The sequence below is a fragment of the Nansenia antarctica genome, assembly GCF_963989245.1.
Source record: "Nansenia antarctica genome assembly, chromosome: 2".
In the NCBI taxonomy this organism is placed as follows: domain Eukaryota; kingdom Metazoa; phylum Chordata; class Actinopteri; order Argentiniformes; family Microstomatidae; genus Nansenia; species Nansenia antarctica.
Genome location: NC_137675.1, coordinates 9,397,351 through 9,402,350, shown reverse-complemented (window position 1 = coordinate 9,402,350; position 5,000 = coordinate 9,397,351). Strand labels below are relative to the sequence as shown.

Sequence of the window (5,000 nt, the reverse complement as noted above, 5' to 3'; positions counted from 1 at the left end):
ACCTCACTGGGTTAATTATGACCTCACTAAGGTTAGTTCAGCTGTCCATTTACCGTTAATTAGCGTCCGCTCTGACGCTCTTTTACTAGCAGTCATAACGCTGACACTGACCTTTTTTTTGTGAATGGATGGACTTTCATAGCGTATTGTTGTAACCATAGTAACAATGATCGACTTCAGTGAATTCTTCCATTCATACAGACTCTCTCAATTGTAGCAGCTGTTATAGTGTCTCACCTTCAGTCTAACCCCCCCCCCCCCCCCTGTGTCTCCCCAGATATGACTACGTGGAGGTGTTCAACGGGGGGGATGAGAAGGCCCCCACCCTGGGGAAGTTCTGTGGGAAGATCGCCCCGTCCCCCATCATCTCCAGCGGGGGCCAGCTCTTCATCAAGTTTGTGTCCGACTACGAGACCCACGGAGCGGGCTTCTCCGTTCGCTACGAGGTCTTCAAAACAGGTCAGCTCCTCTCTGGCACTGGTGTGTACGTGTGTGCCTGTGTGTGTGTGTGTGTGTGTGTGTGTGTGTGTGATTGTGTGCGTGTGCATGTGCATGTGCAAGGACAGAAACACACCGTCCTCGACGGTCACATGGTTCAATTTCTGCTGACAAACATGGCTCAGTTCTGCTCAGTTCTGCTATTTCCATCACAAGCTAAAGCAACAGCCCACCACAACCTCGCCTCCAGCCGACCTCCAGGTCACCTCTGTACTGAACCCAAATGAACCCAAACGAACCCAAACGAACCCAAATGAACCCTGCGTCCCATCGGACTGACCAGAGCCCCACGGGGGCAAGGAGTTGTATAATTAGTCCTATCAGTGGTTCAAGGAAGGAACCCCCCCCCCCCCCCACCCCCATGTCTGAGTGTGTGTATGCGAATGTGTGCGTGTGTGTTCCCATGTCCTAAATCCATATCAGCCGGAATCTGTCTGTCCACAGTCCAGCTGACCAGGAGCCAACAGGGACAGATCAGATAAGGGCAGGTCTCTGTGTATGTGTGTGTGTGTGTGTGTGTGTGTGTGTGTGTGTGTGTGTGTGTGAATGTGTGTGTGTGTGTGTGTGTGTGTGTGTGTGTCCAGTGCGTGCCTGTCCAGAGTCCAGCTGAGTGGGAGCCGACAGGGACAAATATAAGGGATGTAACAGCCCAGGCTCAAGGCACTGTACACAAAATAAGGGGAGACCACACAGCTTTAAATCAGAACAAAAGTATTTATTTAATAAACTAACTTAAAGTACTTAAGGTAACAATAGATATGTTAGTCAGTATCATCAGTAGTGAATGCAGTGTATGGATGAGTGGAAGGTGTAGTGTAGATGTTGTAGGGTGTGTTAAAGTAAAAGTAAAGCTAAGAGAGAGCCTAAGCTCAACACAACCAAACCTGGTGGAAGGAGGAGAAGAGGGAGAATCAAGGGAGCAGCCAGCTTAAGTAAGCCACTCCCCAGGTGCCTCAGATCACCTAATCAACCCCTCCATATATGGCTATGAGTGAGAGGGCTGCCACATCCCCCCCTCAAAAACCCAATAATCCCCCCCAATAACCAAACAAAAACAAACAAGAATTCATAAATTCCCAGTAACCCTGCTCATGGCTCAAAATGCTCAAAATGGCTGATCGCAAAAAGGTGAGGGGATTGTGGTCCGTGTAGACCACCAACGGAGCAACGCCACCCACCACGTACACGTCAAAATGCTGAAGACCTCAACTGATCCAGACAATCCTCCATTCTAGGAAGAGGAAAGGAGTCTGGAGGTCTAACCCAATAAAAACGCTGCCGGATGGGTGTTGCATCCCCAACATCCACATCATGCTCTATCAGAAGTACGTGACGAGGCATCTGAAAAAAAAGACGGACAACTTTTAATCAGACCGGCCATTTCCTCTCTCTTCGGACCATCCAACTGCCCCAACAACACATCTAAGTTATTGAGAGCCTCAGAGTTTTTCAAACGGCCACACAAAATCCCCTCATCCGGAATCCCTTCCTCATCCCCCACATATGCTGCCACCATATGAGATGAGATCACACCCTCAGTACATGTTAACAGAACCGGTCGAACCCCCTCCGCTGTTTCTTCAGGGCGTGTAGGACCCTCTGCTAAAGAAACATTGTACGATTTCAAAAGATTAACATGACAGAGCCTAGTGGACTTCCTCCGTTCTGGAGCCGCTATCAAATAATTCTGTTCAGAGATTTTCTCCACCACAGTAAAAGGGCCAGTGTATTTTGCTTGGAATGGTGACCCAACCACAGGCGACAGAGCCAGTACTTGATCACCTGCAGTGAACTGCCTCGGCTCTGCACGGCGATCATACAGGCGCTTCATTTTAACTTGGGCACTCTCCAAATTCCCTTTTTCCATTTCCAGTGTTGAATATAACCTATGTCTGAAGCCATTGACATAACTCAACAGATTTTGGGGAGGTTGACGTGATTTCCACCCATCTGCCAGCCCCCCCAACAAACCGCGCACCGTATGCCCAAAGACCAAGTCATTTGGGCTAAACCCCATACTCTCTTGTACCACCTCCCGCACAGACAGCAGTAACCAGGGCAACCCCTCCTCCCAGTCACCCCCCAGCTCTGTACAGTAGGCGTGCATCAGCGACTTCAACGTCTGGTGGACTCGCTCAAGCGCACCCTGGCTTTGAGCATGATACGCCGATGCCTGGTTGTGCTTGATGAGTAGTTGTTTCAGCACTTGAGCAAATAACCGAGACATAAGCCCTGGTCGCTTTGCACCACCCGGGGTATTCCAAACACCGAAAGGAACTGTGTCAGAGCCCTGATCACAGATTTGGCAGTAATAGTACGGAGCGGATATGCAGCAGGGTAACGGGTTGCTTGACACATCAAATCAAATCAAATCAAATTTTATTTGTATAGCGCATTTCTTACAAGATGCAACTCAATGCGCTTCACACAATGAAAATGTTCAGTCAATCAGTCAATCAATCAATCAATGCTGACAGAGCCGCGAGCAGGCAAAAGTAAAAACCTGTACACTATGTAGCCAGGAAAAATTCCCTTGCATCACAGTCAATAAATAGATGCTACCCGACTTTGACCGAGGTAACGGACCAACAATATCGATTATTAAGTGCTCAAACGGCTGACCGACTGCTGGAATCGGACAAAGAAGTGCAGGTTTTAACACCTGATTAGGTTTGCTGGTAAGCTGACAGGTGTGACAAGTTTTTATGTAGCCCGAACTATCACGTTTCAGGCGAGGCCCCTGTGAAGGAGACCCTGTTACCGGCACCTGCGTCACAACCCGTGGAGGACCGTCCGCCCAAACCCGGCCCCCTGCCAGATCATTACCGATAATGACATCAACGCCATCCAGCGGCAACTGAGGACAAACACCAATCGCTACTTCTCCCTCCACCAGATCGGAGAAAAACTGCATTTTGTGCAGAGGAACAGACAGAATTTTCATTCCCATCCCTCTGACTAACTTTGAATTTCCCGTAGCTGAGTCAGCTGAAAATGACAACACTGATCCTCGAACAAAACTGTCCAAAGCCCCCGTATCCCTCAAAATCCTAACAGGGACCTTCTCACCACCGGCCACCAGCGAAACAAACCCGTGTGACATGAACGCAGCATATCCAACACCACCCACTTGATCCCACCCCACTGAGTGGACCATCAACTGAGGAGAAACAACCGGACACGGTGCAGCACAGACAACTGGATTTACCTGTGACCCACTTGACTTAGGCCTTGATGTCAGCATTGGACACTCGTCTTTCCAATGACCCGTGCACTGGCAATAATGGCAGGTAGTACTACTGCGGTCCCTTCTACCGGACGCAGGCTCTGGAGTCGAACCCTGAACTCTAGGGTCCCGAAACAGCTGCTGACCAAGCATTTCAAATGAGCCCGTCCTCCACTAGCCTCCCCCCTGGTCCACTAGCCTCCACTAGCTACCTCCACTAGCCTTTCCCCTGGTCTCTGCCTGTAGAAACAGATCTGTAGATCTAAAAGGGTCGGATAGGTACAAGCTAGATGGCGAAATTGTCCTTATAAGCTCCATCCAACCCCTTTCAGATCTACTGAGGTGTCCATGGCAGGGGAGGCTGGTGGAGGTAGAAATCGGAGGACGGGGCTCATTGCTATGCATGGAACGGAACACACGTGTTTGATACCGTTCCTCATTCCATTCCGTGTGTTACAATGAGCCCGTCCTCCGATTTCTACCTCCGCCAGCCTCCCCCGGTAGGGCTACCCATCCCGCCCTGACATTCCACAGAGAGTGGGATGCGTTAGTAGGAAGCAGGAACTGGTTTCCTGTTGTTGCTCGCCACTTCCTGTTAGCTCCCCTGCTCTGGCTGCCGTTCCTGGCTTGGCTCTGGGAGAAGCTGGGAATGTTCCACTGGAATAGGAGAGGAGAGAGGGAAGGAGAGAGGAGAAGAAAGGAGGAGAGGAGAGGAGGGGAGGGGAGAGGAGAGAGGAAAGGAGAGAGGAAAGGAGAGAGGAGAAGAAAGGAGGAGAGGAGAGGGGCAGACAGGACAGGTACAGAAGACCCTAGGCTCATTTAGCTAATGGGCCGTTTGTCCTTGGAGAGGAGGGGGTTGGCGAGGAGGGGTGAGAGGGGGGAGGGTGGGGGCTGGAGGAGGGGGAGGTGGGGAGGTGGGGAGGGTGACCTGCTGATGAGATGGATGCTCTGGCACCGGCAAGGGTGGGCTGCTGAATCTAGGACAAGAAGAATGGGGGTGGGGGCCGGAGGAGTGGAGGGGGAATCGAAGGGAGTGGGTGGGGGGTGGGGGGGGGCAGCTCAATCTGGGTCGTCTTCCCCACCGGTGTCTGAGTTAAAAATGGCACCTGCATCACCTCCGTAACACCCCACCTCCGACATCCCCAGCCCCCCCCCCCCCCCCCCGTGTTGTATTCCCTCACGCCACATTTAAAATCCATTACAGTCGGAGCAGCATACTCCCTGGTCCCTCTGTGACGCTGAGCCCAGTTAGGAGACTAGTGATATAGATAGCATA

At 51.3% G+C, this 5,000-nt stretch overlaps 1 pseudogene across 1 annotated transcript in view; it reads left to right on the top strand.

The window, feature by feature from the left end:
• LOC308151309 (neuropilin-1a-like) overlaps positions 1-5,000 on the top strand; it is a 54,360-nt pseudogene that overhangs the window by 14,601 nt on the left and 34,759 nt on the right. Inside the window, exon 3 of the transcript XR_013938006.1 lies at positions 278-459. The product of XR_013938006.1 is annotated as a neuropilin-1a-like (transcript). The remainder of the gene's footprint in view (positions 1-277; positions 460-5,000) is intronic.